This window comes from Hemicordylus capensis, chromosome 1 (assembly GCF_027244095.1).
Source record: "Hemicordylus capensis ecotype Gifberg chromosome 1, rHemCap1.1.pri, whole genome shotgun sequence".
Lineage (NCBI taxonomy): Eukaryota > Metazoa > Chordata > Lepidosauria > Squamata > Cordylidae > Hemicordylus > Hemicordylus capensis.
In genome coordinates, this window is record NC_069657.1 from 203,389,300 (window position 1) to 203,414,492 (window position 25,193).

The following is a 25,193-nucleotide window of genomic DNA, read 5'->3' on the forward strand; positions in this document are numbered from 1 at the left end:
TGGTTTTTAATTGTTTAAGGTTCTAATTTCTGCTTCAGTTTGTTTTATGTTGCTGTAAACCTCCCAGAGATGGAAGTTTGGGGTGGTGTACAAATATAATAAATGAAAAAATAAATAAATAAAATCAAGAGTCAGAGGGATAACAAAATCTGTTAGATGCAGAGAGCAGTATTTTCTAAAGAAAGGGGAGATGTAATGCTAGTAAGAACGAAAGTGTTCCATAAGTGGATACACAGAGGGAAGCAATTCTGAAAACACATGACTTACAAATTTTCTAGTGTGGCCCTAGTGCCTCTATAGTAGCACTCCACTGACTAGGCCACCTGACTGCATGGCAGACAAAGAGGCAACACGAGGCTACGTTAAGCTGCCTGGGGCAGATATAGAAGCCACCTGCTCAGCTGTGGGCCCAGAGTTGAAGCTGTGAACTCAATCGGCAATTCGCCTTACTGCAACCAAAAGCAAAAAGAACTTCATTCAGATCTGGGACAGATGTGACTAGGAGTGTGCACAAAACTGGCTGGATCAGTTTGGTTTGAGTCTGAACCAGACCAGGCCAGTTGGGTCTGCACCCCTTCAAAACCCCCATGGTTTGTTTCGGGGGAGTTCGTACTTAAATCTTTTTTTTAAATTTAAACTCACCCCTCTGACAGGCTTCTCTGAGGCCGTGGGGGGGTCTCTGGAGTTCCCCCTTCCCCTCGCCAGCCTCTGTTATGGTAAAAATCACCTGGTTCAGGTGGTCTTTGGCCCATTCCGGGCCTGCCCTGAGTTGCGGGCAACAATATCCTCAAAAGTCTGCACACTTAGTCTTCAGTGATTGGTCTGAAAAGGCCACTGGACTAGAAATGGATCCAAGCAGCCACTTCCATTGGCACTAAGTGACTTCCTTCTCAGTGGTCTATTCCATGTTGGTGATGTTTCACATGTCCTGAAGCAAAGCAGTTCCTTGTAAACTAGAAAATTACTTTTCAGTTTGCAAAACAATAATCAAAATGGTCAGATCAACATTTAATCGTGATAAATGTCTTCTGTGATTGTTTGGAAAGGGCCAGTGGGTCAGAGAAGAAACCAAGCAGCCATTTGTTTTGGCAAGAAAGGACTTACCTCTTGAGGACTTCCTTCCATGTTGCCGGTGACCACCTGTGATCTTTTATACTTCCTCATTCCTGAAACGGTGCAATGTTGTGTATCATCAGACTTTTGGTTATGAGTTTGTTGCTTTTACAAACTGACTGAAAACTATGCATTTCAAGTCGAGCTATTTCCTACTAATAAAGCACATTGTGTTGCTTCTCATTTGCTAGGAAAGAAACTAAATGGCTGCTTTCTTACTTACCTCTGTGTTGATTATGTTAATTTCTGAAGTTTTTGCTTCCTTTTTTTCTGAACCAGTGCAACGAATTATGTTCCTTACCCTGCACCATTCCTTACATTGTGTCACTATTTTTGTTATGAGTTGTTTTTTTTTTTAATTTGGCAGAATCTATGATACTTTTTTAGCTTTTCCAGATGATTCCCAAAATGACGGTTGTCTTATTGTTGTCCATTTGTCTGTAGTTTCCTGTTCAAGCTGGTCTAATTCCATGGTGAAGATTCTTCTCTGGGCGATGTAGTACCTTTCCTCCTACTGTCTCTAGAATTAAGCCTTGGCAAAATTTATTTACAGAGCCAAACAAAGGAAGTGAAAGAGTCTGGCATTTAAAGATGCTCCTCATCTCCTCATCTCTTCGATCATTTAGTTTCAAACCTTCTCCAGCCGTTACACATTCCTGTTCTTGCACAAAGAGATACTTCTTACCTGGGACTTTTACACACATGGCTTTTAGCTTGCATCTCCTCCCGAATGGAGAGTGTGAGTCCATGTATCAGCTGGATTTACCCCAAAGTCACAGCAAGCTATCAGGGACCAGTTCACACACGATTCTGCTTCCCCCTGAATTGCTGCTGTGCATTCTAACTTAGCCCGAATTATTTCCGGGGTAAAAGAAAATCCTCTGTTTGCGGTGGCTCTTCTTGGAAAAAACCAAGTTTTCTAGTATGCCCTGATGCTTCTCCTGTGATGTGTGGAGGGGCCATTGCCAATAATTCGACTTTTTCCAAAACTTGCACTTTTGTGGGTTTAAAAAACAACAAGAAACAACTTCAAGTGGCGCCGATCAGCTTCAGAACGAGCCTGCAGCTTGGAAGGGGCTTTCACTGGGGATCTGAAGAGGAGGTGATAAGCCTTGCCAGCCTGCCCCCAAACCCAGCCTCCCTCAATTTTAAGTCCATAAACAAACTTCAGCTGCACAAATCCTGTCACAAGTGTTCAAATTCAGATCACAAAACTGTCCTTGGTTACTGTTTGGTTATCAGTAAACCTTTATTGTGTTGGAGAGGGGGAGATTCTGCTCTCTGTGTCACTCATCTCAGTGGAGAATTCCATGGTCAGGGATTACTACTACTACTACTACTACTACTACTACTATTACATTTATATCCCGCTCTTCCTCCAAGGAGCCCAGAGCGGTGTACTACATACCTGAGTTTCTCTTTCACAACAATCCTGTGAAGTAGGTTAGGCTGAGAGAGAAGTGACTGGCCCAGTGTCACCCAGCTAGTTTTATGGCTGAATGGGGATTTGAACTCGGATCTCCCTGGTCCTAGTCCAGCACTCTAACCACTACACCACTCTGGCTCAGGGACGCAAGGGAAAGCCAACCCTGCTCTGCACACCTGTTTCTTGACATAAGAAATGGAAACATTCACTCCCTTTTACCAGGCTTTACATATGCAGATGTCGTTGGAAGATGCCTGGAATCTTAACAATGGAGACTACAGGTTTGATGTAACCTGAGCCCTTTGTGTCTGAGCTGATTCCATAAGGCTGCATTTTTATTCATCATAGAGAGAAAGTAATTATTTCTACTTTAAACTTCCATGGCTTCTTAAATAGTCTGGGGTGGGGTGGGGGAAACATGAGGTGATGAAGACAGTCACAAAGACAAGCTCATTGTAAAAATCAGCAGAGACTTGGGTCAGATTCGGCAGGTTCGGGTTAAGCGTTCAGTTGTTTTGACTAGTCAGTCTTCCGGAACGCCAACTGTCAAACTAATAAACAACAACAACAACAACACACCAGATATAACTGTAGTTGAGAAGAAAGAAAAACAAGTTAAAATAATCGACATAGCAATACCAGGTGATAGCAGAATAGAAGAAAAAGAAATAGAAAAAATAACAAAATACAAAGATCTACAAATTGAAATTGAAAGGCTGTGGCAAAAGAAGACCAAAATAATCCCAGTGGTAATTGGCGCCCTATTCCAATACAGCTTGAAGCGCACCTCAACACCATAGGGGCCACAGAAATCACCATCAGTCAATTACAAAAACCAGTTACAACTTTACTGGGAACAGACTATATTTTGCAACGATATCTATAATAATAACAATATTGATAATAAAACTCAGACATCCCAGGTCCTTGGGAAGGACTCGATGTCTGGATAAAACAAACCAGTCAATAGCAGCTGTCTGTGTAAACAAGAAATGATAATAATAATAATGAAGGGAGGCATCTTTCTCCTCCTCCTGGGATGTGATTGGTTGGAGAAAAAACCCAGAGCAAGCTGTGGGAATACACACAGGAAAAAGAATGTGGAGAGGAACCAACCTTATCTGAACAGCCCATCTAATCACCCAAATTAAACAGCTGCAAATCTGCTGTGAAGCAGATTCGCTCTTTTGATACCCCACAGCATGAAGCCATGTCTTGATAACTCCCTGGCAGCCTTATCCCTGATTTGTATATTTAAAAGGAGCACAATTTCTTTGCCACAATTATCCCACCTATTCTTGGGGTAGGAAGAGGAGAACCAAGATGCCCCTATGAGATGTTGCTTTTTCTCCTGCATCCTTCACACCTTTATGGCTAAAACTTGGTGATGGAGCTTTAGCCATCACCAAGGAGACAATGGGTGCATCATAATGGAGAAAACATATAAGATGTCATAATTGCCACCTGCAGAGGTGGGGGGAAAGGATCATCCTTCAGCGCTGGGGAGAGATGTAGTTGGTGCACACCTATCTAGACTACAAAATGAATAGGTGTTTTATAGCAGTCCTATCCTGGGAGTTCTAGTCTGGTGAGAGTGCAGATTGAACAAATAAATAAATAATTCTCAGAGTTATTTAGCTTTTTGAGTTTTCAATTGATCCCTATGGGGAAAATATCTGATGTTCAGTTCTTGCATGCAGGCCCCTTCAGAGCTTGTTACGCCACTGCACTAGCCAATACTGACAATGTTTGGATTAAAAAAACTGTACATATTTTAGGGGACATCCTTACAATGAAGACAAACTAGACAATAATAGCATGGGATGCTAGAAAAGGAAGAGATCAAGAGACTCTGAGCCTGCATATATGTATTTGATTCAAAAGCTATTCCTTCCAATCTACACTGAAATTCCATACAGCTTTTGGCTTATCCCCCCAAACTTTCATTCCTAATGGTTTTATTCACATGCAACTGCATTTAACCTGTTGTTTAACATTTTCTCTTGTGTTCTCCCCATTAGCTAGCTCAGATTTTGAACTTCTAGGAGCCAGAAAACTGTCTATTTTGCCATTATTACTTCTCATGACTTTGGAGGACATGTAGGGGCCATGCATTTGCTTCAACAAATAGACATTTCTCTCCCTGCTGTTACACTACGATAGTGATTTGGGCAAGGCCTAATCCACTAGTTTTCTTCACTGCTAAAATGGGGATTTCACAAGCCTTATTCACATTTTATGTTCAGTATTTGTATACTCTGTGCACAGTATACACAGGAACAGATCTACTGCAGGATTTGGTTTCCAGACCCCTCACCATCTTTGTTGCTCTCCTCTGAATCCACTCCAATTTATCAATGTCTTTCTTAAAATGACCCAGAACTGGGCACAGTACTCCAAGTGAAATGGTGTGGAACATTGATTTCTCATGATCTGGACAGTTTTCTTCTATTAATCCAGCCTAAGAATGGGGCTTTCTTGAGCTTGGAAAGACATATCAATAGATAGGTTGCACTAATCACTACCCAAGCACTACACCTATTCTGTGGCAACTTCATTGGTTACTACTTTGCTTCTGGGCTAGCTTAAAACTGCTGGTCTTTCCTTTTAAAGTCCTGCATTTACCCATAAGAATCTGCTAGGGCCCTCAGATTGTCAAATGGAGTCATTCTTTCAGCCCCACCACTGAGACAGATTCGGGTCTAGGGATAGGACTTTTTCAGTAGTGCCCCCTGTAATGATCTGACTCAAACTGGTCTTGGTCAGCTAGCTCACGAGGGAAGGCTTTATCTCTGAGTCATCTCTCCCTCTGAGCTGAATAGCTGGCTGGTGGTTTAAATCATTAACTTTCCCAAAACCAGAAAGAAAGAAAAAAGAATCCTTTTTAGATATACTTAAAACAAATAGCTTGGATTGCAAGAATGTTTCAGGACACCCAGATCGTGCTTAGGTGGGCACGTATTGAAATCTTAGTTACTCAATTACAATAGGAATGCAAAGCACACAGAAAAGAAGTATAACTCCTAACACAAAGTCTGACTAAACATACTTTCTCCTACATTAGATTCCGAAGCCTCAAAATCCTGGGCTTCATTCCCTCCTTGAAAACTCACTAACAATCCTGGCCAGATCAAGTCCCTGCAAATCTCTGACCCTCAGAGATTCTTCTGCACATTCACCCATGTGGGGGCAGCCACCATGCTGGTCACTGTCCCTCTGCACTCTTCACTTCCTTCTTCTTGTTCCCAGCATTCCCCAGCAGCTCTCATGTCCCACCCACCTGGTGGATTGAGTGGTCAGCCCTGGGGGTCGCCAGCCTGTCAGTCAAGAACAGGGGTTCACTTCCTATTAACTCTAGTAGGGTGTGGAGGCTGGTCAATACACCCCCGACTTTCATATGCCCTTCCTGAGGGACTTTGTCAGTCTAAGACTAGTTTTTAAATGAACTTAAAAACTCTCCTTAAGTAACTTTTAAAAACTGACAGTAATAGGTGCCAATTAGTTTTTAGTCCTGACTGTTATTTTACCTAGTGCATGACTTTTATTATTCCTGCTGTCTCTTATTGTGTTTTATGATGTTGTTTTATTGTTTTTATTATTTTATCCTGGATATTATGTTTTGATTCCTCTATTGTAAGCTGCCCTGAGCAGCGATGTCCTGGATGTGTGGCATATACATGTTTTAAATAAGTAAATGAATAATAGATTGTCCTTGGTGGGGTCACTAGGTCCAGCAGAGGTGCACCTAGGTAATTTTGGAGCCTGGTCCTAAAGGCCTTTGGAGCCCCCCACCTGCCACTGCGAGTTCAGCATCATCCCCCTACACACACACACAGTGACACACACAGTATCTTTAACATGTGGGTTCCTGAGGGCACAAGCAGCAACTGAACTCACAATAATGCAAGAATATAAAACAGGTATATTTATGCAAATATGCATTAGCAGGAACATTTCAACACACATCTTAACATATTCCCATCCCACATATTTCTTTCCTCACTCCCCACTCCCACCTCTGTCTCTAAAGCAGAGGTCATGTTTGGCCACCCAGCACAGGTCGCAGTCATGCTCAGCTGCCCGGTACAGCGCAGGCCAGCGGTGCAGTGTCAATACCACCCAGGATAGTCTAAAGAGGATTTGGGGGCCCCCAGGGATGTGTGGAGGCCCTGCACCTTGGCTTGCAAGTCCAGGGGTAAGAGTGCTTCAGAGGTCCAGGACTCTGCATTAATAGGCAAATGGGTGGGGTGAGAGGATGTCACATACTGTCATCTCAGTATGTTACATAGAGTACCAAATGCTGAGGGCTGACCAAGGAGGCAAGGACTATCACCTCCCATATACTTTTGATTCACCATCCCACAGTACTGAGTTCTACTTTTCATTTATTTGTCTGCAAGCATGCTGGTCATGTAATGCAATGGGATAAAACATAATCCCGAGCAACGGGCCTACCGTCTAGACTAAATTTGTGCTGTTGTGCAACAGGGAAAGGGTGATTGCCACCAATCTCCCCTCCTCTCTGGAACCCACTGTGTCTTCTGAAAATGTCCCTGATGATGAAAAATCATGCTTTCCCCTCACACAACAGCATAACATTAATCTAGCTGTCAGCCACTGTTGCACCAGCACAGTGCATGGGTGTTGGCCATTTAAAAAAAAATTCCTTCTTGTATCCTTGGTCTGTCTCATTTATGTACGGTATTTTACTCAAATCGTTTTTAAAAGCCCAAGATAATCCTCTGTTTGCTTCTATATGCATATCTTTTCCCCTACAAAAAGTAACGCAAGAAAGAATTTGACATTGTGCTACAACCAGCAGCAAAACAAGGCCTTGATGAAGAAATATGAACAGAAAGTGAATCTGTATTAAAAACACTGCTCAAATGTGCCAGCAGTGAGCTGGTTAACAAAATGGTAATGTCAACAGAGAAGCATCCCCTTGCGGTCAATCAATTTTTTTCTGTTTCTCTTGGGCATTCCAAAAGGTCAAATGGAGAATTCTACCCTTCATCTTTACTCTTATTTTTCTCTTTTTAAAAGATGCCATCTCACTAAGCTAGATGAGACGTTGCTTGGCAGCTGAGGGCTTAAAAAGACACCAAACCTCTATTTCAGTCAACATCTTACAATAAGAGAAGGAGGAGCAAGACCTAATATAAGAGAAATGATCACATTGGGTTGGCTGAGCAACTTGCTTGTTTCTCAGAATTATTTAGTGTGAAACAATGTTCTGGACAAGCTATTCGGCAAGATAAAATTATTGCATTGCACTTTCAGTCAAAACCCCATTTAATGCTTACTCAGGAAAATGCAAACATAGAAAACACAGTGATAAGGAAATTCACAGGGGAGAAAAACACAACATACCCTGCTTTGAATGATTTTAAAAATATGAAGTATCAACAACAATTTCTTTCAGTGCTATTAATGCAAGTAAGCAAACATTTTTAACCTACCTTGCCTGGGATTAATCTGGGAATGAAGACCAAATGAATGTTTTCCATTAGATATTGAATACAAGAAGGGTATTGCATTGAATCATAACAGAAGCATTAGTAAACCAATATGCCAGAAGGCATGTAAGGTGAATACTGGGAAGCAGCAATTTGAATACTTAAAAAAAAAAATACTCCCAGAAGTCTGTCAACAAATTATTTTTAAGGATTAGGGATAAGGGAAAGGATTGCAAAAGTTTGGATGCAAAAAAATTGTAACTAGCCCTGTTAGTCTATTGGGGTAAAAATCCATATCCCACAGTATCGTAATTTCTTATTAGGACAAATTTTACAACCACAAAGGTGTGAGCAAGCTTTCAAATTTCCCAGAACTTTTAATCAGGCTGGATGCGAAGCAAAATAGAGGTGGAGGGTGGGAGATAAAAATTAGGCATAATAGAAAAGCCCCCAAGTCTGTTGCTTATAATAGTCTTTAGACAGAACTTATAATAGTCTTAAGATGAAGTGGTAGACTGGGGCCCATGGGGTACCAGTGAAGGAATCTGGGGAAGAAATCCAGGCAGAGCAACAGGTCCACAAACAGTTCACTGACTGGAGTAAGGCTGAAAACAAGGCATCCAAAAGAGGAAGCTACCATGTTACTTCAACAAAGATCCAGAGCCAACTGAGAGCTCAGATAGTCCAGCCACCAGAATGAAGTCTACCTCTCTGACCTCTTTGCAAGAACTGTTGGTCTTAAAGAGGTCATTCCTTTTTTCTCAAGTGTTGGCTTTGGTGGAACAGAGGTGTTTCTGGTTGTTCTAAGGAAGAATGCTTAGAGTCAAAGAAAGAGGTCAGGGCCCCCTCCTCAGGCCATGTTAGTGCAAGATCCTGCTCTTTTTGGGGAGAGTCATTCTTCCCAGAGGCGGATTAACGTAGTAGCAAATGTAGCATTTGCTACGGGCTCCGCATTTTTGAGGGCCCCGCATGCCCAGCTTCCAACTGGGAATTAAAGTTAAAACTTTACCTGCTTTATTTGGTCCATGTTAGACAAAATATCCCTTTTCTGCTAAATGTGCCTTTTAAGAGAAGGCCCAGCACAGCATCTGTCCAGTGGCTGTTGCTGGTGCCTACCATATTTTTCTTTTTAGAGTGTGAGCCCTTTGGAGACAGAGAAGCATCTATCCACTCTTTATTTTTCTATGAAAACCACTTTGAGAATTTTGATTGAAAAATGGTATATAAATGTTCACTGTTGTAGTAAGTGTGATTTTGTGGCTTGGTCTCCCATACTCCAAAATACAGCAAATGAAAAAATTGAATTACTTTACTATGCAAGTAAATAATTTACGTTTTAATATTTATGTGCATTTAAAAAAAAAATTTAGGGCCCCTTTATAACATATGCTACAGGCTCTGCACTGGCTTAATCCGGCCCTGATTCTTCCCCACCCTCTGGGTCCCCAGACCCCTCTTCTTATAAAAGGTGGTCTGACTCCCAGACCATGGGAAGTGTAAAAGTGTAAATATAATTAGAGTAACCTCACTAGGTGCTAGACAGGGTTAGGATGCAGCCAAGCCTACTGGGACAAAGGGGACTTCTAGGCATACACCATGTCGTGCCAGCCAGCTGTCGCTTTCCCACTTTCAGTCACATGAGAAATTGCAACATTCCTCAGCACAGTAGAAATAGTGACTGACATCCAGACGAAACCTGTGCAGAAGCACTAGACTTTTCTGTCACACAAGAGGAGAGGTGTATGTTTTTGTGATATTCCCTTCCCTCTGAAAGCCATTGTTGTCTCCCAAAACTATGTCTCCAAGAGTTCCCTGACGCTCAGGGACATTGTTTCAGGAAGCAGAGGCAGAGGAAGTAGGGAGATGCCTGAAAATTGCATCCCCCTCCATTGCACACTGGAAAATCCTGGTGCATTGGCACAGGGTTAGACTGGATGTCAGCCAGTTTGTTTTGAGGGGCTTTCTTTGTGCCTTCTCCTAGCCACACAAGTGGGTGGTTATAGTTATGCCTGTATGCCGTTGTTCTGTTCTCTAAAACAGTTGGATTTTCTGCATTAACATGTGATGATTTAAGTTTGGGGAAAATACAGTGGACAGTGGATGGATGATGATGTCATGTGACTTTCCTGTAACGAGCCAGTGAACAAGGTGTAAAAATCCCAGCCAAAAAGCAACAAGAATAGGCATTTCCTCATTTATTATATATAATGTACACACTGAACAGTTACTATTTCTGTCTCCAGTACTGTGTAGAACACATGGATCCCTTGTGAAGCAGAATGACAAATAAAGAGAAACGTGGTGGTGATTAGGTTGGCAAAACTGGAGATTGGTTTTAGTTAATATTTTAGGGTGATTCCTTTGCATAGCTTCATGTGAAAACGTCCAAACGATGGAAACTTAATAAAGGAAACCTAAGAATATAGCAGCACAAATTAGGATAAGAAAATGCTGGTCAAAACATATGCCTTATCTTCAGGGAATAAGTAATTGGTTATATTTAATAGCTTCTACATCACATTGGCTTCATACTCCTTCTGGTATACACTATGCTCCAAGAAAAACCCTTATTTGAAAATGCTAGGTGCTCATACCTATAGAAGTTCCAAATTCCCAATCCCATTGCACTCTCAAAATGTCCTATATAAATCAAGTAAATGTGATTTCAATTCAATGGTGCCCTACCAAAAGCCAGTTCTTTGAGAATTCCCTAGCAGAATGTAATATTAATATATTTCCTAGGGGTAAAAAACTTTCAGAAATAAGTAACTAATGAAGACTTTGGCTGAAATCCTGCACCTCACATGAGTGCAAGAGGATAAAGTGTGGCCTCTCATCAGGAAGTCAATCTGGGATTACCCGCTCTATTGGGGTCATTCAGTGGTTACCCGCTCCACTCAATGCATGATTCCATGTCCTATGGTCAGTCTACCACAATCACTGTCTTTTCAAGCCCATTGCACCATCTCTGCAAGCCCATTCTCTGAGTAGGGATCCTCCATGCCCCACTTTAAGGTATCTAATAGCCGGCTCTTGTCATAGGAACATTGGAAGCTGCCTTGTACGGAATCAGACCATTGGCCCATCCAGCTCAGTATTGTCTACACTGACTGGCAGTGGCTCTCCAAGGTTTCTGGCAGGATTATTTCCCAGCCCCATAGGTGCACCTAGGTAATTTTGGATCCTGGACCCAAAGGCCTTTGGAGGGCCCCCACTCCCCAGAAAATTAAGCATCATCATGCTTGGCCAGGCAACCACACCACCTGGGACAGACTAAAAAGGATTTGGGGGGCCCCAGGGGCTGTGGAGGCCCTGGACCTCCACAGGGATGTCCAGGGGTAAGAGCACCTCTACCCAGCCCTACCTGCAAATGCTGTCAGGGATTGAACGTGGGACCTATGGCATGCAGGGCAGATGCTCTACCACCAGTGTGCCCGTGTCTCTGTTTCTACTGAGAGACGCTCTACAATGGAAGTCTGAAGACTTGATCTAAACATTAGTTTTATGATCAGGTTTCATCTGTGTAGTCCACAGTGCCTTTCTGTTGCAAAATTAGTTTTGATGATTAAGTCTCTGTTGGATTGTGGAAATTACTTTGTGCTTCTGCGTTCTTTGGCTCCATGGTTCTGACAACCCTGCCATCCAAACTTAAAATGTACTTAGGTAATTATGAGACTGAACACTTAATTTGAAAAGTAAAGTAAGGTTGAAATAATCAAGGCTGTAATAAGATCCCACTGATCGTAAAATAGTGTTGCCCACAGGCGGCAAGTTGTCAGTTATGCTTCATTCTATTCTCTCTTCTAAGACAGAAAAAAGTGAGGAGAGGCTTAACGGTATTAGAATGACAGAAATCAGTTTTCAACGGTGCATAACAGCTTGCTGCTAAGCACAGGGAAAATTCCCAACAGACAGAACTTTTATTTGTGTGGGGGTGTGTTGTAATTCTACAATTCGTTCCCTAAGCAGCACTTAGCAATATTTATCTAGTCATTCATGTCTCGCATGTCACATCTGGCTTTCACATTTGTATACAAAGTAGAAGTCTGTTTTCTGAACACTGATACTGGAACAGTCCTTTTTAACAAAAGAAAACAATGGTGGGGGGGACACTTTTCCTTCATTGTCTGAATGTCTCGGCATATGATTTCACATTGTCACTGTAACATGCAACATGATGTCCAAGCATCAGTCATGTTCTCAGTCATACCGACTGACGGAATAATTTCATTGCACTGCAAGGTGTTATGGATAGGATGTTGGTTATCGTGATTTCTGGACTGTGCATGGTCTGGCAGAAGTGTGGTCCGGCACTTGCGGGGGTGTCTCTTTAAGGGGGGGTAGTACTCCCCCCCCCGCCGCTCTTCCCCCTCCGGCGCTGGTGCTTTTAAGAAGAAGAGCTGGCGGAGTGCATGTGCCCTTCGTGGCGCGCACTCGTCTCCGCCGCAGGCGCGCGCTCCGCATATGTCACGCGGCCCGTGCACGCCCGCAGTGGAGGCGAGCGTGTGCGCCGCGAAGGGCGCATGCGTTCCGCCAGCTCTTCTTCATTTACGGCATTGACGGACAACGACGGGGGCAGGGGCGGCAGGGAGGAACTCTGCCGCCCCAAGAAGATTCTTAAAAGCACTAGTGCCGGAGGGGGAAGAGCGGCGGGGGGGGGGGAAGTACTACCACCCCCCTTAAAGAGACACCCCCCCGCCCTTCCGAACCACCGGAATTCCGGACCGGTCCGGCGGCTTTCCCAATGGCCCCCGAACTGAACCATGCACACCACTACTGTATTATGGACTTCCTCCTGGAAAGGATCGCTCCTGGAGCATCTGTGGATATTTCCAAGGAACAAGTTGACTTTTCTGACATAATGTACTTTCAGAACGAATGCTTTGATCCACAACCTTTTCTTTTCAAATAACATTGGCTCACACACCACACAAGGCATCGGGGAAGGCTGGGTACCCCTATGCAACTGCATCTGTGTACATACTGCCAATGATGTTGCAGAACAGGGCAGTTCTGCTCCATCCTAAAGTTGCACAAATACAGTTGTGCGATACGGCTCACATTGGAAATCATGGGCATTGCCTCACACAACTGCGTTTGTGCAACTTTATGATGGAGTAGAACCTATTCTGTGACACTGTCGGCAGTGTTTCCTCAGAGGCAACAATGTGGGTGTGCTTCAACCAGCCTCAGTGCCTTGCGCAGTATGTGAGCCACCATTTGAAAAAGTGGAGGAGACATATTAGCAAGAATGTGAGAAAGGGACAAGAGAATGGCTTTCTGTAACAGTTTGGTTTTCATGTTACAGTAACTTAGCAGGGTGGCTGTTTTACTCTAGGCACTAGGATAGAAAAGCTGAATTTATCACATGGTCCAAGGCTACCTCCCATATCCCCATATTAGAGATGTAAAGGGAATGTGCAACGAGACCATGAAATATATATAAGACATAAGAACTGCTGGATCAGGCTCATGGCCCATCTAGTGCAGCATCCCACCAGATCCCACTAGAAGCCTACAGGCAGAAGTTGAGGGCATGCCCTCTCTCCTGCTGTTGCTCCCCTGCCACTGGTACTCAGAGGCATCCTACCTCTGAGGCTGGAAGTGGCCTATAGCCCTCCAACTAGTAGCCGTTGATAGACCTCTCCTCCATGAAGTTATCCAAACCCCTCTTAAAGCCATACAAGTAGTTGGCTGCCACCACATATTGTGGCAGAGAATTCCACAAGTTGATTATCTTCTGTGTGAAAAAGTACTTCCATTTGTTGGTCTTAAATTTCCTGGCAATCAATTTCATGGGATGACCCCTGGTTCTAGTGTTATGCGAGAGGGAGAAGAATTTCTCTCTATCCACTTTCTCCATACCATGCATGATTTTATAGACCTCTATCATGTCTCCCCATGTCTCCTCTCTTTTTTCTAAACTAAATAGCCCCAGGTGTTGTAGTCTTGCCTCATAAGCAAGGTGCTCTAGGCCCCTGGTCATCTTGGTTGTCCTCTTCGGCAGCTTTTCCAGTTCTACAAGACACTGAGGCGAGTCTCACAATCAGTCAGCCCGTTAGCCCGCTTTTTGATGATCGTGAGAATCACCTCACTATCTCTGTCTGTATGCCTCCTCCTTTTTTATATAAAGTGATCACAAATTACAATTCACAGCACTAGTTGAAAACAGCTTTTGAAGTCAGAGACAATATCCAAGAATAAAGCCTCCCACTTCTCCATTAAAAATATATTAGCATATAATTCTAACCAAGCACTCCCTGTTCTATAGCAAAACCTTTACTACCTTTAGCTCAGCTCATCCATTGTCTCTTTTCCATCTTGATAAGCTTAATTTCTTGCATAGATTGGAATTAAGTATCCTTTAGGATTTTTCTAATGCAGTTTTCATTAAAGTCTATTACAAGTTAAATGTGTGAGGTTCATACTTTGAGATTTCTTGTACTGTACAGTGAAGGGATTTTAGAACATATGGATCATACATACAATCGCACCAGGTCAGGTTCAGGTTGGACATATTCAATACATCAGTGATGTTATGCTGAGCATCTTATAGAGCAGTGGTGCACACACTTAGTGCGTGGAGGCTGAGGCCAGTCTTCAGCACATTATTACATTAAAATTAACTAACAAGATTAATGAAAGCAATATTAGCTACTTGTGGATCTTTCCCCCCTATCAAGGCTCCCACAGTTTAAAGCAAGGATAGTGGCCAGAACACACGCCCTGTCCCTGCTCACTCAGGGGAGCACCTGGAGCACGTCAGCCCCAAACCTTCTGCTCTTCCTAAATCATTGTTGCTTTCTGACTGCAATCCTTGGCATGTTTACTTGGGAGTAAGCCTTACTGGGGACACTGGGGATATATTTCCAATTAAGCATGCATAGGATGGCATTGTAAGGGCAGTTTCTGGAGAGGATAGAGGATTGTCCCCATCAGAGAAGAGACTGAAATAATGACCTGCCGCCTCTCTGTGATGCACTCTACCTGTGCCCACCTGATGCTACTTTTGTTCCAGCCCACTCCATCTATTGCTGCTGCTCAAGCAGTTGCAACTAGATCACTCCCTCATTGGTGCTTCACCACCACATGCATCTCATCTGGTCTCAAGCAGACAACTGCACTGAGCTGCTGTTGCTCATCAGTGGGACAAGCCAAGAGCTCTTCATGGCTCCTGGGAGCTTTTCACACCCGGCTTTTAGTTTGCATCTCTTCCGGAACAGAGGGAGTGCATTCACATATAGGCCAAATTTACCCCAAAGTCCCTGCGAGCTATCGGAGTGCACTTCACACATGATTCAGAGGTTTTTTAAATTGCACATCAGAGTGTAAAAAGGTAAAGTTGTGCCATCGAGTCAGTTTTAACTCCTGGTGACCACAGAGCCCTGTGGTTGTCTTTGGTAGAATACTTACCATTACCAATGGTTTACCATTGCCATCTCTCTTGCAGTATGAGATGATGCCTTTCAGAATCTTCCTATATCACTGCTGTCCAATATAGGTGTTTCCCATAGCCTGGGAAACAAGTGAGGATTCAAACTAGCAACCTCTTGCTCCCTAGGCTAGGTTCTTCCTCACTGCACCATTAGGTGGCTAGTCAGAGTGTAGCCCAATTGATATCTGGGGTAAAAAAAATCCGCTTTTTGTGTTGGTTTTGGGGGGCAACTTCAAAGTCGCGTGAAGTCTCTCAGTCAACCCATGGTATAGCCTGCTGTCTGGGAAAGCTCATGCTGTTGCTGTAGGATATTCCTACCTTGGAGCCAGCAAAAAAGGCCCCACAGGCAAGATCCATTGTGCAGGCCTATTCTAGAGGGTTTTGGATTTAGCTGCACAATATACTAATCTCATTTCTTAATTCTTGCTCCTAGAGGATTAAGTGGCTTATTTGGTACTATCTTGAAAAGGAGAAAATGTACGGAAACTCCAATGTACATTATTTGATGACAGACGGTATTTGTGTGTGTGAAATGGCAAAGAAAGTTGAATCCAGAGAAAGAGCTAACAATCAGAACTAGCATGATTGCAGGAATGTAGAACCTGTCTTGAGAAAAGAAGTGCGACAGACACAGCTTTTATATCACTTGTTCATCACCAGAAATACAATACTTGCCATTGGGGCAATTCACATATTCAACAGTGGATTTCATACAAATCATGAGATGAGATGTTGGTGAATATACATGCATGGATGCATCCCTTTCATAATATATGCCACTAGGGATGTGCACAAAACCAGTTCACCCGGTTCAGTTTGAATTCGAACCGGGTTTGAACCAGGAGGAGGTGGTTCGGTTTTGGTTTTGTTTGAATTACCCCCTGGTTCAGTTCAAATTTGAACTGGTTTAAACCAATTCAAACTGGTTTGAACCTGTTTGGACACCCAAAAATTGGCACCCAGGGGTACCTGTCACCCAAACCCCAAAGCAATCAGACACTCATACGATTTTTTATGAATTTTTGAAAATTATTTTTATTTTTTTCTCATAGGATATAATGGGACTCAAACCAGCCCATTATTCCTTATTGTGGAGCACCCATGGGTGCCAACAACCATGCAAATCCCGAAGCAATCAGACCCCCCTATGATTTTTTATGAATATTTGAAATATTTTTAAATTATTTTTCTCATAGAGTATAATGGGACCCAAACCAGTCCATATCCCCTATTGTGGAGCTCCTAGGGGCACAAAAGCAGGGTGGGTGGTAGACAGACAGGGGTGCCTACCACCCACAAAACCCCAAGGCAATTGGACACTCCTCTGATTATTGGTGAATTGTTAAAGTATTTTTGAATTCCTCATAGAGAATAATTAGGATTGCAGCAAATGTATAGCTTCACGTCAGAGGAAAAGGGGTGGCCTAGAACAGCGTGTGGTGGGTAGTAGTGCCCAAGGGGGGCCAGGAAGCTATCAGAATTATTTGAAAGGAATTGGGCAAAGGGCTGATTTTTAAGTGATTTTTGAAGTGATTTTTAAGTGATTTTTTTTCTCCATAAAGAAGCATGGAGGTGTCAGCAAATGTATAGCTTCACGTCGGGGGCAAAGGGGTGGCCTAGAGCAGTGTGGGGTTGGTGGTAGTGCCAGGTAGGGGCAAGGAAGCTACCTGAATTTTTTCAAAGGATTTGGGCAGAGGGCTGATTTTTGGTTAATTGTTGAAGTTCACGCGTCTTTAAGGTTTTCCCTCATAAGGTATAATGGAGCTTTCAGCAGCCCCATAAGTGCACTTGGGGGGTGCTGGGGTGGCCCAGAGCGAGTGGTGGTGTAGTGCACATAGGGTGCCAACCACCCCCATGGGTTTCTAACCCATGTGGTACTGGGTTCTGTTGTTTCTGAGGTATTCTGAGTGTAGATTCTATGATAGCAAATGAGATTTTCAATGAGACACCATGAATCCACTCTAATTTGCTATCATAGAATCCCCTGGTTCGGTTTGAATTCGAACCTGCAGCTCAAACCTGATGGCTGGTTTGGTTAGAATTCGAACCTTCGATCCAGCCTGGTTCGAATTTGAACTGGTTCAAATTCGATCCAGTTCGCACATCCTTATATGCCACAAACTGCTTTGACTAACTAGCTAGCTAATATTTATTTACTTATTACATTTGTATTCCATCTCTCCTCCAAGGAGCTCAAGGTAGCCCATTTAATCCTTACAACATCCCTGTGAGATAGTTCAGATGAGAGAGGATAGAATCATTCATACAATAGTGTGAATCAAGATATAATGTGGGTTACCAATGTTGAAGTGATTGCCAAGCCCTGAGATTCCCACTGTGGCATGAGTTCATGCAATAATTTTGGTAATTCACATTAAACCTAGATTGAAATGATTGTGTGAACAAGCCTAGTGATTGGCCAATGTCACTGGATGAGCTGAGTGGGAATCTGAACTCAGGTGTCCCAGACGTGTTCTAGTTTTCTAACTATGATGCCACACTACTCTTTTATTGTACTCATATTACAATGTGGTGGGTGTAGCAGCAAGCAGTGTTTTTATGATAGGACTCTGGGTGCTTAAAGTATGAAGCAATTATCCCTATAAAGGCATGGTTAGCTGCAAGAAATTGAAACGCCTTCCTTCTTTCTCTTCATTCTTCCTTGATTTGTGGGCTCCCTCTTTCATAAACCAATTCCAGGCATGTCTACTGAGTCCTACTGAGTTCAACAAGACTTTGTCCCAAATAAATCTGCATAATGTACTTTAATGGACCAGGATGAGCAAGATGGCCAACTGCAGGACCAAGACCAAGTGGTTCACTTTGCTACTCCCCATGCCAGGATAGGAGTATAAAGTACAAAAACAAAGAAAACATGTTTTTTTAATTATTATTGTTGTTGTTGTTCTTGTTGCTGTTGTTAATCACTTTTTAACAAAAAAAAAAGTTGAAGTGGTTTACATAGAAAAATGAATAAGATGGTTCCTTGTCTCCGAAAGGCTCACAATCTAAGAGGAAACACAAAGTAGACACCAGCAACAGCCTAAAGCTCTATCATATGAGCAGTGCACTTTCACTGGTTCTTTGCCAAGACTCTGAGCCGGGTCTCATGATCCGTGAGACCTGGTTTTGTCAAAACTGCGGGGAGAGCGGGCTAAGCCCGCTCTCCCTGCAGACAAGCGCACAGGGAACCCTGGGCGGCCAGATCAGCTGCCCACATGATGGCCGGCTCCAAGACGGAGCTGGCGGGGGCTGGGGAGCTCGGGGGCTGCGCGGTCCTCAGAAGCCACAGTATGCCCTGTGCGAGCGCGCAGGGCATACTGGGGAGACCCCCGAGCCAGGAGGCTGCTTTTAAGCCTCCCAGCCGGGGGTCTACTCATGAGTAGCTGCAGTGCGGAGTCGCACCGCAGCGACTCACAAGCAATTAGCCCGGGTTTGCGCAGTGCTCACTCCGCAAATCTGGGCTAAGAGGTGGGCTACAGGAGCGAGTTAGCCGCTCCAGAACCACCGGGCTCAGCTGCGAGCCCGGTGGTTCTAATGATCACAAAAATCGGGCTAGGATTTTCCTAGCCCGATTTTTGTGATCGTAAGAATAGCCCCTTTATCTCTCAAGTTAAATAGTTACAAGTAGGAACCTGCAACAAAATGTTGCAGAACATCCATGGTGTGCATGTGCAACTTGAGCGCCTGTGGCTGAGCATGGTATAAAAATAAATGTTAGCAACAATGACAAAGTGCACAGTGTAGCAATTGGACTAGGCTGGGAAGACCCGAGTTCAAATCCCTACTCAGGCATGAATCTCACTGGCTGACTCTGAGCCCGTCACTCAGCCAAACCTACTTCACATGGTGGTGTGAGGATAAATAATCAACAGCACTCTGGCCTCCTGGAGGAAGAGCAGGATATGAATGTTAAAATAAAACAAAAATAAATATGCAAAATATTACTTGCAACCACCCCCACCCCCATTTTCTAGGGTATTTTTTGATGCGGGGACTGGTGTTCAGTCCTGGGTTCTTTCATCCAGCTATAAAGTTTCAAAAGTTCATGGCTGATGAGAGACCAACTTAAGGTTTTCATCAATATTTGCTGATGTTGTAGGGAAGGAAAGGGATAGTGAAATAAGTTATATATAATGGTGAATGCTGTTTATTGTGTGACTCTGTGTGTGCGTGCATACATATATTGATCAGCAGATTAACCAATTCAGTGCACGGTGCCCTCTTCCACAGGAGAGTTCACACACACACATACAGTTGTCTTTACGTTATTTGGTGGGAGGGTTTACCCACCACAAAAAGAGCTTAAATTTGTCAAACCCCATCCCCTACCCCCTCAAAAATACAAAAGTGTGAAATAGTTGGTGAGAAAACTAAAGTGTTTTAAACACTTTCCCCCCTCAGGAGCAGAAGGAGTTGTGACTATCTTGAGAGAGTATTCTTCAAGCTGAGAAATTTCCCTCTCTTTTTGTTCAAGCCCTTCTCCATCACCACTTGCCACTGAATTCTATTAGCTCCAGACTGAGTTCCATTAGAACTGGACTTGCTGCCATTATGTGTGAAGCCCCCGCTAATAAATGCAAGATACTAGTGTTATTACACTTAAGGTGTTAATTGTAATGAGTCAGTACAAAATACATAAAACTGAGACAGTCCAGAGAAATTACCTTAAAATGCTGAGAAGTTATTTTTCTCCTGATTAAAGGTTGCATTCACGATGGCTACAACACAACTGTATTTCTATATCTGTTATACAAATATTACAAGCTTTTAAAAAAAAATTAGGAAGCAGACAGATTCTGTTTAATGCATGACGGATGCAACCTTTCTTTCAACAGCCTAGCATGCCTAACATACACCGGGAAGCCATATTGGTTTGGTGTGTCACCACACACATGTCGATCAAAATAAGGTTTCAGTATTTTGGTGTGACTACAAGCCTCCATATCATCAAAATAGATTAAAAACCCTTCCATTGTGTGATTGTATTTCTTTACCAGTTTCCTTTTCCCTTTTTCTTTTCACAATTGGAATTTACTGTTGTTGCAAAATCTATTGAGTTGTCCTTCATGCTGCCAGTAACAGCACCGCTATAATCAGCCTTGCTATTCTTCCTGATTTTGCTGTGTTTGAAAGAAAAACAAAGATAAGAGGAGCAGTGATGCTTTGCGATTTCAGCCCAGAACATAAGAATAATCAGCATGTAAATGAATGTGTTTTTCTCATTTATCATAGTTATGAGTACCCATGTGTTATCAAATGGGAAAATAACACACTCATTGAAGCCGGTCTATAATAGTCACTGTATGATGAATTCCTGTGGTAAACCTGCCAAGATGCAGAGATTCTCAGCATGATCTCACAGATTTCATTGGTCACAAATAGAAGGCAGATTCTGCTTAATGGTGATGGCTCTGTAAACAGTAATAGATCTGAGGGCAGTAGTTCAACCCAATTGGCAGGTGTTTTGTCAGCATCTATGAAAACCTTTGGAACCAACCCCTTAGACTGCCTTTATTTTCTGATGAATATAGCCTGCCTCTCCTATTCTTTGAGGTGGCTTACTAAATGATAAAATATTTACAGAGTCCCACTGATTAGCAAACTGGAAGCCAGGACTTTGCATGAAGTGTTGAACATAATTGAGTCTAACCCATAAGACAGCATATCAAGATGCAATATCAATGTACTAAAAAAGTCAAGATCTTGGAGCTGTGCCTCGCTGCTGCCCAACATAGGTATTTCATGGTTGGGGATTCAAACTGGCGACCTCTGGCTTGGTAGTCAAGCTATTTCCCCGCTGTGCCATTTCCTTAAAATCCATCTATAACCACAGACAATAGATTGACAGACTTGATCAACATGGTTACACATTCTCCTTCTGTTGCCTGAGTGGTAAGAAGTTCAGGGGTGCATTTGGCTTCTGGGTGCATTCGGGTTCCTCTGGAGGAGAGATCATTGCAGGCAATGGTGTCTTTGGAATATTTGGTTTATTTATAAATATATAAAGCACCCACACTTGAACTGTGCTCAAACCTTGGCTTGTGCACATCCTTAGAGCTGAAATAGCAGAGCTCTCTAGTAAATCAGCAATAGATTACATCAGTTCTCAAAGAGCAGCCACAGCCAGCCCAGGGTGGTGTTTTCTTTGTTTTTTTGTTTTAGGATTAATAGCTCCTCCTGTAGGAGGCAAAACATGAAATGAGTAAGTAGAGATAAAAAATAAAATCAAAAAGGAAGGTTAACAAAGCTATTCCCTATCTTCAAATTCCCAATGCAGATTAAGTTAACAAACTATTCCCTTCTTTTCCATATATCTTCAGATTCTCAGAATGTAGCAACACAAAAAGGCAAAGTTTAAATATGCATCACAGTCTTTCAGGTTTCTTGGCTCATTTTCTGTTGCTCACCAGATAAAAAGAAAACTTCTGCCTCATGCATTTATTCCAGTCCCTTCTCTCCCCACTCCAACACCCACCACTGCCCACCACTGCCACTGAGCAAGTGTTTTAAATCCTATTCAGACATTAAAGCTCCTTATATGTGGCGCCAGGATCCATACGGATCTCGGCACTCCCTGCCCACCTAACCCCACTTTAAAGCCCAGCCTTTAGCCGAGATTAAAGGCATGTGTGCACCCTTAACTCCAGCACTGGGATTGTGTGTGTGATGGGTGTCTAGAATGCCTGTCTCATGGGGGGTACTCTCCAATGCACCACACTCACCACATCGTGCAGCATCGTGGGATAGCTGGAGATTGGGACGTGCACTGAACTCATCCACACATGTGCCAGAGTGACTGGATTATGGTATAATGAAGGCCAGTTCACAAGTGGCCTCAGTGTATACATTCTACATTCCTTGGGCATTTGTCACCCACAACAACTAAAAATATAATATGGACTGAGGCCTGAATATATACATTTGTGTATAAATTGAGCTCACCTACATGATCTGCCTACCCTTTTGGGGGGTGGAGGGATGGTATGAGCAGGGCCCAGATGCATATGTATACAAACATGTACAGCTTTGGTTCACACTACTGTAGTGAACCAAGCCTGATTTTGTGCTTCGGAGCTAGCAGATGAAATTAGGCTGGCTTCACCAGTGTCACAAAGTGACCAGTTCTTTTATATGGTGACCATGTAGGATCTGGGTGCGCAAGATAGAAAGGAGATCAGAGCAATCCTAAAGGATTAAATGGGCTTCACTGAGTACAAAAGAATAACAACATCAATCTAACTGAGCAGAAAGCAGAACAATCTATCAGAATTACTAACAATATTTCAACCATAGCCAGCAACAACATTCACCCAGTGTTCCTAACTATCATATGTGTGTGTATTAAATCCTCCTAGAGCCTAATATAATTCAGATATAGGCGGAAAAGGGTGGGGGTAAGGAAGGTTGAGGACTGGCATGGGTTGGGGAGATCAGGAATTAGTAGAGGGAAGAGGGGAAAGGGGAAGAAGGGGAAAGGATGGAGGGATCCAAGGCCTGTGGAGCAGCATATTACCAGGGTCAGAGGCTTGAGAGTGGTGGGGGCTTTCTGCTGGAGAGAGGCTGTAGCTGGAAACAGGAGCTTGAGAGCGATGGTCAAGCAGGCAGTTTGCTCAGAGCGGGGCTGAGAGTGAGAGCACAATGGCTGGGGGAAGTCTTGACTTCTCACTGTGCAGAAGAAGTCACAGACAGTTCCTGTCCATGGACAGAGTTACTGCTTGTTGCCCCGCGGCTTAGCAGCAAAATCTGGGATGGCTCTTGAGCAAGTATGCTTGTTAGGCAAGATTGCTGACTCTGTCCAGCAAGCCTCATTCTTTATAGTTGTATCTTCCTTTGATCTCCATAGAGTCTATTCAAAATATCCTCACCCTTCCTGGGTCCCCAAAAAGGTGACAATTTGCTGTTACCTTCTGGATCTTGTCTTTTAATTATTCAGGATATTAGCTAGGTCAAGGGAGATCTAAATCCCATCTTCTGTAAGCTGCTACTTAGGGGAGAGACATTCCAGTTTTGCCCAAAGCAAATCTGCATCTCTGAGCTTGTCCCCAGATTTCTGGTGCTTGGTTCGAGAAGATGTTAAAAGGTGTTAGTAAAGTAAGAATTAAAATCTATAGGTGTTTTCTTTGTGTGCATTTACCTAGAGTGGAATTTCTATAGACAGCAATTGAGTATCCCCTTTGGGCATAGCAGGGCAATCATTGACAAGGATTAACATAGACCTTGCAGGAGGAAGTGAGAGCTCAGCTTCTCGCTTCTTCCAGGCATTGTCTGATAGTGGGTTAGATTTTAGCATTTTGATCGCTAGGCCTGGCCTTTGTGTTTCTTTGAGTACCCATTTCACAATACAATGCTGGATTGCCTCTTTCTTCACAGAACAGTTAGCAGAGGCAGTCATGAGACCTGGGTGTCAGTTCACCTTGAGTTCAGGCATTAATTCATACCTTAATAAAATGGAATCAGACACAGGCCTGCATTCCATATACTTCTGGGTTGGTACCTTTGGGTCTAATGTTGGGGTATGGGGGGTGTCCCCAACACTACATGGTTTGGTAGCAGGGTACTGTTGGATCACTTTCTCCCATTTGAGTCTGCTTGACCTTTAAGAACTTGCAAGGAGGGCAACCTCTACCAAGGATTCATCTGCTGGCTGTGTGGAATAGGGCCTTCTCTGTGGTAGTACCCTCTTTGTGGACCTCCCTTCCCTGGAAGATCTGGGCTTTCCTCTCCTTGATTACTTTCTGGTGGTTGATGAAGACAATGTTTCCTGAAATTGCTGAAAGCATTTTTTCTGGCAGGCATTCCTTCCTACCATTGTCTGAGAATTTATTTGAGAAATGGCTTCTAAGTGGTTTTCAACTCTCTCTGGCAGGTGTTTTATTTAGTAATTGTTTTGTAGTTTTAATCTTGTACTGTACTTTTTCTATTTGATGTTGGGATTATGTGAGTCAGCCTGGAAATTTTGATGAAAGATGGGATATAGTTTTTAAAAAATAAGGTTCTAAGCATGCTTTTATCAAAGTCCCATTGTATTCAGTTGGACTTGCTTCTGAGTACACATTTGCTTACTTACTTAATATAGTTCTAAAGTGCCTTTTAAAATAAAAATTTATAATGCTTTGTACAATAAAAATAAATTTAAAAAGGAACGACAAACATTTTTAAAGGGCAAACCATATTACAACATTAAACAACAGGGTAAAACCTATTAAACTCAGTGTAAAATCCATCTAAACCAACATATGATCCATCAAAAATGTTCAGTCGATTAAAAATTAAGTGGAATGAAAATCTTTTTACAACTTGTCTAAAAACAACCAGTGTTAGGACTGCCATATATGCCACAGAAGATACCTGCACAGGATTGGCTATATATGTTCTACATATGTGGGGAATTCACAAATTGAAGCCTTGCTCCCACATGCCACCCACATTGCAAGTGGACTATAGATACCAGGAATACTAAATTATTGTGGGCTGAACATTTGTAGGCAACAAAATATCTGATGCAACCCCTGTACATCAAATAAGAAATGCAGGATTTGTTGTTGAGCCACTAGAGATAAACTCAACTGCTTTAGAATGTACAAAAAGGAGGTATGTTAACGTTCTGTCTTAGCTATGTCTTGCAGTTTTCTATTTAATAAGATTTTAAGACCCTCGAGATTTCAGTGCAAGACAAATTTGTCGGTTCTTAAACAGCATTAACTTTCAACTCTCGCATGCCCTACTAAATCCCTTAAGCAACAATTAGTGTTATCAATAT

The 25,193-nt window shown here is 42.9% G+C and overlaps 1 long non-coding RNA gene across 6 annotated transcripts in view; it reads right to left on the reverse strand.

Annotated features, from left to right (window-relative positions):
• Window positions 1–19,042: 19,042 nt before the first annotated feature.
• LOC128336302 (uncharacterized) overlaps window positions 19,043–25,193 on the reverse strand; it is a 66,491-nt gene continuing 60,340 nt past the window's right edge. For all 6 annotated transcript variants that reach the window (XR_008311910.1, XR_008311907.1, XR_008311908.1 and 3 more), the window contains one exon: window positions 19,043–21,610. This is a non-coding gene — a long non-coding RNA (uncharacterized LOC128336302). The remainder of the gene's footprint in view (window positions 21,611–25,193) is intronic.